Source organism: Erythrolamprus reginae, chromosome 9 (genome assembly GCF_031021105.1).
Source record: "Erythrolamprus reginae isolate rEryReg1 chromosome 9, rEryReg1.hap1, whole genome shotgun sequence".
In the NCBI taxonomy this organism is placed as follows: Eukaryota; Metazoa; Chordata; class Lepidosauria; order Squamata; family Dipsadidae; genus Erythrolamprus; species Erythrolamprus reginae.
The window spans coordinates 22,419,153-22,433,611 of NC_091958.1; the positions used below are offsets into that span (position 1 = coordinate 22,419,153).

Below are 14,459 nucleotides of genomic sequence, written 5' to 3' on the forward strand. Positions count from 1 at the left end.
AAATATAATGCTGGATATTATATTTATTTAAATATAAATATATTTAAATGTTTATTTTTTTAATATAAATTTTATTTACATATATAAATGCATAATGACAATACAAAAACAATACAAACATAGAATTAAAAAACATAATATTATGTTTTTTAATATATTTAAATGTTTCAATCATGCCCCCCCTTTCCCTTCTGTTCTCCAGACTATACAGATTGAGTTCATTAAATCTTTCCTGATAAGTTTGATGCTTAAGACCATCCACCATTTTTGTAGCCCGTCTTTGGACCTGTTCAATTTTATCAATATCTTTTTGTAGGTGAGGTCTCCAGAACTGAACACGGTATTCCAAATGGCATCTTACCAGCGCTCTATACAGCGGGATCACAATCTCCCTCTTCCTGCTTGTTATACCTCTAGCTATGCAGCCAAGCATTCTACTCGCTTTCCCTACTTGCCTGACCGCGCTGTTCACCCATTTTGAGACTGTCAGAAATCACTACCCCTAAATCCTTCTCTTCTGAAGTTTTTGCTAACACAGAAGTGCCAATACAATACTCAGATTGAGGATTCCTTTTCCCCAAGTGCATTATTTCACATTTGGAAACATTAAACTGCAGTTTCCATTGCTTTGACCACTCAGTGACCCTTTCACAGAGCTCGCCTAAGACCATCGGGAAAACACCTCTTTCCAATGGTCTTAGGAATCAAGACACCGCTCCACTATCTGTCACCAGGCGGGTCTATCCACATGCAAATAGACTACTGCAAAAAAACCCACACCAGTATTATGGAAACTGCGCGTGGGTCGCCATTTTGTTTTCAGCTTTGTTTTCTCTTTTTTTGCAATATTTTTTCAAAATTGGCACTCTGCATCCCCATGCGGCACAGGAGGAAGTGAACCAGCAGTGAGGTATGTTAGAATCCCACCCCTGAATTTTTCTAGTAATTTTATTATTTTATGGTTGGGGGTCACCACAACACTAGGACTGTATTAAAGGGTGGGGTTTTAGGAAGGTTGAGAATCACTGTTTTAGAGGGTCATTGGAGCACCTGGATATTTACCCATGTCACTGGCTCTCGACCTGTGGTCCGGGACGCTTTTTTGGGGGGGGTCATAGGGGTCGCCAAAGACCCTGGAAAAAGACAAATTTCACCTGGTGTTAGCAACTAAAGCTTCTATTCTGGCACCCTAGAACAGCGTTTCCCAATCTTGGCAACTTGAAGATATCTGGACTTCAACTCCCAGAATTCCCCAGCCAGCATCCGCTGACTGGGGAATTCTAGGAGTTGAAGTCCAAATATTTTCAAGTTGCCAAGGTTGGGAAACACTGCCTTAGAACATATTTTTACAATCCGACCAATCAGGTGTTTACAGGGGGAGTGTCCCTCTGACCTTCTTGCCAATCAGCTTCAAGCTCTGTTCGGAGAATTGGTCTAGACGTATGGTTGGGAGTCACCACAACTGTATTAAGGGGTCGCAGCATTAGAAAGGTTGAGAACCACTGATCTTCAAGGTCACCTGAGTAGTGCTATTGGTTCCCGTAGTCCATAGTTTTTGCAGTTGCTTTTCTTCTTGATCAGTTTCCATCCGTTGCTTCTTGGTCTATCCTCAGGTGCTTTGGAGAGTAGGTTGACACCTACCTTCCTTCCTTCCTTCCTTCCTTCCTTCCTTCCTTCCTTCCTTCCTTCCTTCCTTCCTTACTTACTTACTTACTTACTTACTTACTTACTTACTTACTTACTTACTTACTTATTGGAACACTGCTATCATGTCTCCTGTAGTCCTTCTTTTCATCAAACATAGACATACCCAGCTCCTCCTTTAACCTTCATTAATTGCCACAATATCTCACAACTACATTTTGGTAAATCTTAACTTTGTTCTTGCCTCTTTAGAGAGAAAAAAAAAATCTCACGTGGACTTTTGACCCACCCTTTAATTTTCTCTCCTACGCCCAAGTGAAAAACTAAAATTAGTTAACTTTCACCTATATGGAAACAGAGGTGAACATTTGCATGATTGGACGGCATGACGGAGGCAGTCACATGTCCTCTTCTGCCATCATCTGAGTGCCTATTTTTACCAATTGATATTTGCGCACCTGCCCCATTTAAAAGCCAGGCCCTAGGTAGGAAGTTTAACCTGTTGAAAATCAGAAGAGGAAAAGGAAACAGTGACAGAAAAAAAAAGACATACCTTCCAGCAGTTTTTTTGTTTTCACGCAGTGTGCATTAAACCTCTAAATTCTTAGTCACATATGAATTGTAAATCTTTTTCTTGCTTTTATTTCATAGGTTATTGAAAGGGAAGGAAAGGAAAGGAAAGGAGGAAGGAAGGCACAAAAGGAAAGAAAAGGAAGGGAGAAAGAAAGAAACAAAAGAAGACAAGAAAAGGAAGAAATAAAAGAAGGAAAGATAGGGGAGGAAGGAAGGAACAAAAGAAGGAAAAAAGAAGGAAGGAGAGGGAAAAGGAAGGAAGAGAAGGAAAGGAAGGAAGGAGAGAAAGAGAGGAAGGAGAGGGAGAAAGAAAAAAGGAAGGAAGAGGTAAGAGAAGAGGAGGTAAGAGAAGAAAAATTCAAGTATAGATGGTAGATGGAATATATCCACAAGAAAAATAAAACGGAAATTGATCTGTGTTTACATCTGCATAAATGGACAGAGAACCAGAAAATAAACAAAATAAGGGTAGATTCATACATTCAAACACAAAACTGCAACTGTCTTGTAGAAAAAAAAGGTGTTCGGGTCTGAGCTTTGAAAACTAAAGCTACTAAACTAAACTAAACTAAAAAAAATGAGTGAGAAATGCTATTATTCCTGCTCGATCACCTGAAGCTGAGAACGAGGGTAGAGATGAAGAATTGATGGAATGAAGATATTACGAACCTTACTAGCACTTCCCTATCCTTTTAAAAAATCTGATATATTTTTGACTTTCAGTGACATGTTAATCTGCAGAACTCTGAATTATAGCATTGAATTTTGCCCAGTGGGCTTAAATTTACATTTGCTAAAGCCCCCGGCAGAAGCCTCTCCTGGATCAGTCAAGCCGATGCAGAAGTTGGTGATAAATTAACGGCTTGCCGCACTATCTATGGACGGCCTGATGTTTATGGGAACTTGGGAGGGGTGATTTTCATGAGGGGACAGATCCAGTCACAATGCATTCTTTTGAGTGGTTCAAGGCCATCCTATGCCCACCTACGTGGGCGGAAGTGGAAGGAGGACTTACTATGCTGGCACAATCTGAGTGGGCAATGTGACAAGTTTGTGAGTGGGGGACAAGGGATGTGAACTTTCAATTGGGTGGGAAACTCAGATCCAGATTGATTGATTGATTGATTGATTGATTGATTGATTGATTGGATTTGTATGCCGCCCCTCTCCGGAGACTCAGTTTTCCCAGTGTAAGTGATTTTGAAGGATGAAGAATGAGAAATGGCACTAGGACTACAAATTAGCGCATAGAAACATAGAAACATAGAAGATTGACAGCAGGAAAAGACCTCATGGTCCATCTAGTCTGCCCTTATATTATTTCCTGTATTTTATCTTACAATGGATCTATGTTTATCTCAGGCATGTTTACATTCAGTTACTGTGGATTTACCCACCATGTCTGCTGGAAGTTTGTTCCAAGGATCTACTACTCTTTCAGTGAAATAATATTTTCTCACGTTGCTTTTGATCTTTCCCCCAACTAACTTCAGATTGTGCCCCCTTGTTCTTGTGTTCACTTTCCTATTAAAAACACTTCCCTCCTGAACCTTATTTAACCCTTCAACATATTTAAATGTTTCGATCATGTCCCCCCTTTTCCTTCTGTCCTCCAGACTATACAGATTGAGTTCATTAAGTCTTTCCTGATACGTTTTATGCTTAAGGCCTTCCACCATTCTTGTAGCCCGTCTTTGAACCCGTTCAATTTTGTCAATATCTTTTTGTAGGTGAGGTCTCCAAAATTGAACACAGTAACATCACAGCTGTTAACCACAACACTGAGTATCTTGTATGTTTTTTTACATTTGTGTTGCTTTTTCCCATTTTTATTCTCAGGATGATTACAGAAGTGCAATATTTATAAAGAAGCAGTTCAGCTTTTAAGAAAAAGAAATCAGAAGGAATAAGGGTCATTATTTGTCAAGTGGACCAGGTATCCAGTTGTCTGATTTTTGCAGCCTTATTTGAAAAGAAACCATCACAAAAACAACATATATGATAGGAAAAAAACATGCTCTTTCTAATGAAATAAAAATGAAGATGATTGAAGGTGAGAAAACAGAGTTCTGTTTCATAACCTTCAATCAACTTCATTAGAAAGAGCATGTTTTTTTCTATCACTCTCTGTTTTCTCACTGATAATCTTCTTCATTTTTATTTCATTAGAAAGAGCATGGTTTTTTCTATCATATATGTTGTTTTTGTGATGGTTTCTTTTCAAATAAGGCTTCAATTTCACCTGGTTCACTTGACAAAATAACAGAATAATAGTTAGAAGGGACCTTGGAGGTCTTCTAGTCCAACCCCAAGCTTAGGCAGGAAACCCTACACCACTTCAGACAAATGGTTATCCAATATGTTCTTTAAAACCTCCAATGTTGGTGTATTCATAACTTCTGGAGGCAAGTTGTTCCACTGGTTAATTGTTCTAACTGTCAGGAAATGTCTCCTTAGTTCTAGACTGCTTCTCTCCTTGATTAATTTCATCCCATTGCTTCTTGTTCTACCCTCAAGTACTTTGGAGAATAGTTGGGCTCCCTCTTCTTTGTGGCAGCCCCTGAGATATTGGAAGACTGCTATCATGTCTCCCCTGGTCCTTCTTTTCATTTTAAATTAGACATACCCAGTTCCTGCAACTGTTCTTCATATGGCAGACAAGATAGAAGGATTTTGTGAGTATCCGCCTTGGTGGCATCACTGTAAACATTGGAGGGGGAAATCTGAAAATCCGGGTAGTTCAAAATAATAATTTAATAATAATAATTTATTAGATTTGTATGCCACCCCTCTCCGGAGACTCAATTATTGCTTTTATATTATTTATTATTACTAATAATAATAATAATAATAATAATAACAACAACAACAACAACAACAACAACAACAGAGTTTGAAGGGACCTTGGAGGTCTTCTAGTCCATCCCCCAGCTTAGGCAGGAAACCCTACACTACTTCAGACAGATGGTTATCCAACATCTTCTTAAAAACTTCCAGTGTTGGAGCATTCACAAAGTCTGGAGGCAAGTTCTTCCATGGATCAATTGTTCTAACTGTCAGGAAATTTCTCCTACGTTCTAAGTTGCTTCTCTCCTTGTTTAGTTTCCACCCATTGCTTCTTGTCCTACCCTCAGGTGCTTTGGAGAATAGCTTGACTCCCTCTTCTCTGTGGCAACCCCTGAGATATTGGAACACTGCTTGAACAAGATTTTTTTTTTGTATTCTCTATAAGAATCTGCACTACTAACAATCAAAGCTCCTAGTCCTTCTTTTCTTTAGATTGGCCAATTCCTGCAACTCTTCTTGCAATGCTTTAGCCTCCAAGTTGCAGTAAGCGAGGCATGCAGAAGTAATGAAGCTGATACTCATAACTGATAAACCTTTTTTTTTAACCCCCTGAGTTGTCAGGTGTGTTTCCAGCTACATAAAACACAATCCCAAGCAAGGTGAAACAAGAATTAAGCTATTGTTTTCACTGTTTGGGGTTGGTGAGATAAAATTTGCAAAGGAAACAATGGCTTTTAAAACTTTTTCCATATCCAAGGCTGATTTGTGAAAATATTGGTCATGTTGACTTTCCGGGAAAACACACACACACACACACCATTGTTTGTATTTGCATTCTGTTTTACACCTCTATTTTGTGAACGGAGGGAAAGAGTGTAGTGGGGAAAACGGCTTACTTTTGTATTTTTCTGAAAATATGGAATCGAATTTCCTTTGTTTCAGTTGGTGTCTGCTTTATTTATTCAACAGTGTTTATATCTTGCTAGAACCGGTATTGATTCTTGGGGGAGTACTTAGTTAGACTTCTCTCTAAATTTGATATAAAGGAGGGGGGAAATGGCTAGACTCTCCTTCCCATTTATAATCTTAATACCAATTTTTTATTTGGCTTTAACTTGAGTCTTCCTTTTCCTTTCCTTTCCTTTCCATCCCTTCCTCCCATTTCCTTTCCTTTGTTAATCATTTAAAGTTGGGCCAACATTCTTTTACAAACAAATACGTAGTGAACCCATTAACTATTATCGATCTACTTTGCCTTTTACATAAGTACTGAAGTCTGGAGGTACTTAGAGATGGCAATGGAATAGAATAGAGTAGAATAACAGAATTGGAAAGTACCTTGGAGGTCTTCTAGTCCAGTGTTTCCCAACCTTGGCAACTTGAAGATATTTGGACTTCAACTCCCAGAATACCCCAGCCAGCGAATGCTGGCTGGGGAATTCTGGGATTTGAAGTCCAGATATCTTCAAGTTGCCAAGGTTGGGAAACACTGTTCTAGTCCAACCTCCTACTTTGGCAGAAAACCTTACACCACTTCAGACAAATGGTTACCCAACATCTTCTTAAAAGCTTCCAGTGTTGGAGCATTCACAACCTCTGGAGGCAAGCTGTTCCACTGATTAATTGTTCTCACTGTCAGGAAATGTCTCCTTAGTTCCAAGTTGCTTCTGTCCTTGTTTAGTTTCCACCTATTGCTTCTTGTTCTACCCTCAGAAGCTTTGCAGAATAGCCTGACTCCCACTTCTTTGTGGCAGCCCCTGAGATATTGGAACATGCTATCATGTCACCCTTAGTCTTTTCATTAAACTAGACATACCTAGTTCCTGACTGTTCTTCATATGTTTTAGCCTTCAGCCCCCCAATTCTCTTTGTTACTCTTCTCTGCACCCTTTCCAGAGCAATGGTTCTCAACCTGGGGGTCGGGACCCCTTTGGGGGGTGGAACAACCGGTTCACAGGGGTCGCCTAAGACCATGGGAAAAGACTACTAGACACAAGGACATCTTTTCCCCCAACCCCATTACTCTGCTAAACAAATAATTTCCTCAGCATTGTCAAACTTTTTCCTAAGTCTGCATTACTATTAGTGCATCTTCTCATTGTTCCCATCACCCATCTCCTCCCACAAATGACTGTATGACTGTAACTTTATGGCTTATATCATTATATTGTCTGGTTCCCAATATGATTTGATTGCTTATTTATACCTGGACTATCATTAAGTGTTGTACCTTATGGTTCTTGGCAAACTTATCTTTTCTTTTATGTACACTGAGAGCATGTGCACCAAAGACAAATTCCTTGTGTGTCCTGTCACACTTGGCCAATAAAGAATTCTATTCTACTCTACTCTACTCTACTCTACTCTACTCTACTCTACTCTACTCTATTCCCATCCCATTCCATTCCACACTTGTTCAAATTTACACCTTACACTTATTCAGGAAATGGCCTACGACTACATCATGTAAATAGCATGGGAGATAATTCCGGCTGTAGACTGAAACACTCAATTTATTCGTGGCTGTTCAAACTCTAACCCTTCTTAACCTGTGGGAAGATCTGTCTGTTCTCACATCCACTTTGCATAGTGGAATGAAACCACTTCCTCTCTTCTTGAGTCAGTGCTTTATCGAAAGAACGCACACCAGTTTTTTGGTCTTCCTTTCTGTTCCATGTATAATGCAATTATTTTAATAAAAACTTAGCATGAGGAAGCATTTTTGAACATGTCCAGGCAAAACGCTTCGGCGGCCTTTCGAATTCCTTTTCTAAGAATGGACGTGCGGTCACGGCAGGCTCCGAAACATCGTTGGAAATAAACCTGATATTTGAACTTAATACTCTGCTTATGTCATGTTAACTTCCCTTTCAATTTTTTTTAAAATGGGAACACCCCCACCTTTGAGCAACACAACATGATGCACAAAATTGGAAGGGAGAAAATACTCCCAAAGAAGAAGATGTAATAAAGAAAATTCTAGACTGTGCAGAGATGGATATGATGACAAGACGGTTGAATAATCAAGAAGAATCTGAATTTTATATTATTTGGAATAAAGTTTATATGTGGATAGATAAAAAGAAAAAGAAAAATTAAACGCTATGGGAAAGTATGAATATATTAGAATTATTTTATATTTTCTTCTTTTTTATTTTATTAAATTAATTTTATGTTATTATAATGTTTGCACAAAATTCTTCTTTTCACTTAGATTCATATGTTGAGTTAATGAATTAAGAATATATTCTTTTTCTGTATTAAAAATTGACTTCTAAGATGAGAGGGGTAATTGTAACCCCTACTACATGTTAAGTGTTTGTATGTTTGTTTGTGATTTTTATGGAAAATTAATAATTAAAAAAAAAATGAACAACGCAACATGGACAAAGCTGATGCTTGGCTTGGCCACTATGAGGCCAAGGATAATTTTGAAGACCAAAATTCTCAGAGAAGCACCAGTCCTATACAGGGGGGGGGGGGGAGAGAGGGGGAGGGAGAGATTGAGGGAGGGGAGAGACGGACAGACAGAGACACAGAGAGAGACAGAGACAGAGAACGAGACAGACCAGAGACAGGGACAAAAATAGACAGAAAGACACATATGGTAGGTATGTAGATAGATGATGGATGGATGGATGGATGATACATATTTAGCATCATGACTGTATGATCTCTATATTTTTTATTAATCTTTTTTATTAATAAAGCACACATAACAAACAACAAAAAAGAAACAATTAACACTTAAATACCCTAAATTATTACATCAATATTCACCTTAAACTCTACTGTTCACAAATTATATATACCCGTGAAAAACGAAATTTCCGTGAAGTAGAGGAAATATATTTTTTTATGTATTTAACGAATATTTGGACTTTTAAAACCCACCCTTTGCATTAAATAGTCATTCTATAATGTTTCTCAGCTGGAATTACATGTGATATCCTACCAGTTTCTTTAATAAAGTACAGTCGTACTGTAGAAGAATTTTATCAATTTTTAATGGATTTAAATTTTTTAATGGATTTAATGGATTTAAGCCTCCTTTGAAAAACCCGTGAAATAGCGAATCCGCGAAAGAGTAGCGAGGGATTACTGTATACATACATACATACATTCACACACATATATATATATACACACACATGTACAGTATATACACACACATGTATTTTTCTATGGAGATGTATGATGTATATATTGAGCATCATAACTTGCATGTATATATAAGAACTCTGAAATGGATTGTCAGTCATAAATAGAATTCAGAGGTCTTTTAACATCTGTTTTAGTGTAATCCTATATGTCTTACATTATTAACTTAACCAGTTTATCATTTTAGCATATTGTTTAAGATCACCAGAACATTTTTAAGTTCTTAGGGCAAATTGCCTTTATCTAGACGGAAGTGTTTGCAATAATACAAATATTCAAATATACACTGGTCAGAAAAATAAGGGGAACACTTAAAACAACACAATATAATTTCAAGTAAATCAATCTTCTGTGATATCAAACTGTCCACTTAAGAAGCAACATTGATTGACAATCAATTTCACATTCCGTTGTGCACCTTCAACTTCGTACAGAACAAAGTATTCAATGAGAATATTTCATTCATTCAGATCTAGGATGTGTTATTTGAGTGTTCCTTTTAATTTTTTGAGCAGTGTATTTGGGTGTTTGGTTTTCTGTTTGAGACTCTAATGGACAGCTAAAATCGAACGGGATTATTTCTTGTTTTGCTGATGCATTTAAACCTCTCTGCTACTAAACTGTTGGAATTACATGCTTAAATCTTGTCAAATCCATGTGTGTGGACCTATTTCTTGGGGTGGCTCATCGCTGGGATAGAACAGATTCAATGAGCCACCTCTTTTAATTTCACTTATCCAGGTTGAACCTTCAGCCATTCTTCTTGTGCTGTGACCTGTTTGTCCTTCTTGGAGGACCAGCTGCTGCCATTTGTTAGAAAAAAAGGCTCTTTTGTGTTCTGTAAACATTTTTTGAGATGTGGAATAGCTGGTGAATGAGAAGGAACTTCCTGGTTGATACTAGAACAAGGCTGCTACTGAGTAGTAGATGCTTGGAGCAAACTTCCAGCAGACGTGGTTGGTAAATCCACAGTAACTGAATTTAAACATGCCTGGGGTAAACATATATCCATCCTAAGATAAAATACAGGAAATAGTATAAGATGGACCATGAGGTCTTTTTCTGCCGTCACTCTTCTATGCTTCTAAAGGACTTTCTGTGGATATCCTGATACTGTTGTTGTTATTATAATACAATTTTCTTGAGTTAAATATAAAATGTCTATATTCATAGTAACAGTGTACTACAGCTGGGTATAATTTCTTTTAAGCACAAATGGTAGATCTTATACACACAGTATTTATAACTATTATTCTCAAATCCTATTTGCCATTATCTTCAGTAGTTCTTACATTTTTCCCCGCTACTTATTTAAACCTCTTCTCAGTTTTATCTATAATCAATTGATAATATCAAACATTATAGATATCAAATAGAGATCACATTTATAATCCATCCTCCAAATAATTTACTTCTCATAATTGTTTGATGTTCATTATTCAGTTATTCAATTATACCCATTATTTCATCATTGTTTATACATTCACATTTCTCACTTCTGCTTCTATTTTTTAAACCTTGATAAATTAATTCCTTAGTTAAACAAGTAATATTCCCCCCATTTCTAGTGTCTTTTATACTAATTCTTTTTTCTTTTTTTGCAAATTTTTATTGAAATTTAGATGTATAACAAAAGACAAAAAGCGGAAAAGTAAAAAAAACCACAACGATTAAACAAAAACATTAAAAATAGTACAGAAACACAACTGTTACAATACATACACATAAAAGGCAGTTATGTAACACACTCTTATTTTCTTGTTTTACATTTCTGGTAATTCATAAAGAAGAAAATATAAATTTAATATAAATTATAAATTTATATAAGTCTGTGCTTTTTCTGTCTTGTCAACTATATTTCCAACTATTATCATTAAATTTATTATTTACAATTTCCCCTTCATTTTGTTATTTGTTTGTTTTATTCTGATTTCTAGCCATTTGTAGAAGTTTTCCAGTACAATATAGAAGTCTCTCTCTTGTTTATTTTGTAATTCATATGGAAGCCAGGTCATTTCGGCAAGTTTATAACTTTATTAATTATTATGTTGTCTGTTGGGAGATTTTTGTCTTTCCAGTTTTGTGCTTATGCTAATGTTGCGGCAGTTAATATATCAATAATTAAGTAGTAATTTGATTTAGTATGGTGTCCTAATAATTCCTAATAAATAAGTCTTGGGTCTTAATTCAGTGTCGCATTGTGTTATTTCCTTTAACCAAATCTTAATTTTTATCCAATAATTTTGTGCCATTTGACATGACCACCTTATGTGGTAGTATATTCCGTGTTCTTTTTTTACATTTCCAACATATGGGGGTCTACGTTAGGGTAGATTTTGCCAGAATACCTTCTGTATCATACTCCTGTATGATGGTTTTGGAAAAGTGCAAAGATTGATATCCCTGAAAATGTGGTTCATATCTAACATAGGGTCACCCTTGCAAGGTAGTCCAGACAAGGAGCACAGCCAGACATGCTAGCCTTAAATCTACAGTAAAGTTACATTAATAAAATTTTGCAAGTCTGAAAATACATCTCTCTACCCAGTGGTGAAATCCTTTTTTTTAAACTACTGGTTTTGTGGGCATGGTTTTGTGGGCATGGCTTGGTGGGCGTGGTAGAGGAAACATAGAAACATAGAAGATTGACGGCAGAAAAAGACCTCATGATCCATCTAGTCTGCCCTTATACTATTTTTTGTATTTTATCTTAGGATGGATCTATGTTTATCCCAGGCATGTTTAAATTCAGTTACTGTGGATTTATCAACCATGTTTGCTGGAAGTTTGTTCCAAGGATCTACTACTCTTTCAGTAAAATAATATATTCTCATGTTGCTTTTGATCTTTCTCCCAACTAACTGAAGTGTCCCCTTGTTCTTGTGTTCACTTTCCTATTAAAAACACTTCCCTCCTGAACCTTATTTAACCCTTTAACATATTTAAATGTTTCGATCATGTCCCCCCTTTTCCTTCTGTCCTCCAGACTATACAGATTGAGTTCATGAAGTCTTTCCTGATACGTTTTCTGCTTAAGGCCTTCCACCATTCTTGTAGCCCGTCTTTGGATCCGTTCAATTTTGTCAATATCTTTTTGTAGGTGAGGTCTTCAGAACTGAACACAGTTTTCCAAATGTGGTCTCACCTGCGCTCTATATAGCGGGATCATTATCTCCCTCTTCCTACTTGTTATACCTCTAGCTATGCAGCCAAGCATCCTACTTGCTTTCCCTACCGTCCGACCACAGTGCCCACCCATACTGCAAGATACTGCAAAATTCCCACTCCCTCTCCACTCTGGGATCAGCCAGAAGTGGTATTTGCCTTCCCTTACCGGTTCTCCAAACTACTAAAAATTTCCACTACCTGTTCTCCAGAACATGTTAGAACCTGCTGGATTTCACCCCTGTCTCTACCCCTTCACCATTACTGTCCAAGAAACTAGGAAAGGGCAACAAAGGTGCAAAGGAAAGATGCAAAAAAGGGCAACAAGAATGATCAAGGAAATTGAGCCCCTCCCTTACGAAATCAGGTTGCAATGCCTTAGTCTCTTCAGCCTTGAAAGACGGTGTTTAAGGGGTGACTTGATCGAAGTGTATAAAATCATGCATGGGATAGAAAAGGTGGATAGAGAAAAAATATTTTCTCTATCACACAATACTTGGACAAGGGGGCCCTCCCTAAAGCTCACAGGTAAGAAAGTGAGGACAAATAAAGGGAAATATTTCTTCACCCAGAGGGTCGTTGGTTTATGGAATTCACTTTCAGAAGAGGTCGTGACAGCTGTCAGCCTGGATAGCTTCAAGGCAGGATTGTACTTAACCTGCATCCAGTAACAGGATACTGCCCTCATGGGGGTGGGGGGGGACACACACACACAGTGGGGGTAGTAAGTTTATGCACTATTTATTGAATACTTAATAGTTTTTTATTGTCCTTCCTTCTTTAGTACCTTAGCATGATCCTTAATTACTTTCAAAATAGGAAATAAATAGTATCTTTTTATCCATAAACGCTTTTAATCATTTTAATTTAATCTAATTAAAGAAAATTGAGCTACTTGCCTAGTCTGAAGAAGTTGTTGTTGTTCTTCTTATTATTATTTATTAGATTTGTATGCCGCCCCTCTATTATTATTGTTATTATTAATTCGACTTCTATTGCCGCCCAGTGGGTTCAGTACAAAACCTTAAAATGTTACTGTGCTCTAATAATGCTGTCTATCATTTGTCCTTTTTGTGGCTATACAAATAATGTGACTTAATCAACTGAAAAAAGAGTCCAAGCACCTATTTGAAAACTTATCTTGGCCAGCAAGGCACACCCACCTAGTCACATGACCTTTAAGCCACCCCAGGTCACATGATTGCCAAGCCACTCCCACTGGGTCAAGTGGCTGACAAGCTGCACCCACACAATAAGCCATGCTCACACAGTAGTCCATCATGTTAGCAATAGCACTTGGTAGTAAAAAAATTTGCAGCCCTTCACTGCCTACATCCAAAACAGGCGGTATAGGGAGGGGCAGGAGAGTGGGTGGGGCCAGCCAGGAGTGGGATTTGGGGGCTGACTGAACTGCGCAGAATCTTAGCTAGAGGTTCTCCCAAACCCCCTGCAAACCCCCAGCAGCCCATCTCTGCATATGACCAATTAACTCACTCTAGTTTTCTGTTGACTAGATCAGTGATTTTCAACCTTTTTTGAGCCGCGGCACATTTTTTACATTTACGAAACCCTGGGGCACATTGAGTGGGGCGGGGGGTGTGTGCTAAAAAAAGTTTGGACAAAAAAATTCTCTCTCTTCCTCCCTTTCGCTCTATTTCTCCCTCTTTCTCTCCCTTCCTTCCTCTTTCTTTCTCTCTCTCTCCATCCCTCTTTCTCTTCCTTCCTTCCTTCCTCTCTTTTTTGCTCTTTCTCTCTCCCTCCCTACCTCTATGTCTTTCTCTCTCTCTCCTTCCCTCCCTCTCTTTCTCTCTCTTGCTTTCTTTCTCTTGTTCTCTTTCTCTCTCTCTTGCTTTCTTTCTCTCTCTCTCTCTTTCTTTCTTTCTCTCTCTCTTTCTTTCTTTCTCTCTCTGAGCTTCGCGGCACACCTGACCGTGTCCCACGGCACACTAATGTGCCGCGGCACACTGGTTGAAAAACACTGGACTAGATGGTGACGTTTTGGGGGCTGTTGATCAACGCCAATCTCAAATGAGATTCCTATAGCGGTTTTACCCAAGAGTCCGATTATGAAATGAGATCCAGTCGCCATCCTGCAGAAAGGGTTGCTGATGCTGAAATAACCGTGACAT

The 14,459-nt window shown here is 38.0% G+C and overlaps 1 protein-coding gene across 3 annotated transcripts in view; it reads left to right on the top strand.

Annotated features, from left to right (window-relative positions):
* The window catches only part of PLCG2 (phospholipase C gamma 2), a 142,983-nt gene that overhangs the window by 38,791 nt on the left and 89,733 nt on the right, over positions 1-14,459 (top strand). Inside the window, exon 1 of one of the 3 annotated variants that reach the window (XM_070760459.1) lies at positions 4,876-4,892. The exons of the other annotated variants lie outside the window; for them this stretch is intronic. The gene's annotated coding sequence lies outside the window, so the exon portion shown is untranslated. Of the gene's footprint in view, positions 1-4,875; positions 4,893-14,459 lie in introns of those variants that run through there. 3 annotated transcript variants of the gene reach the window in all.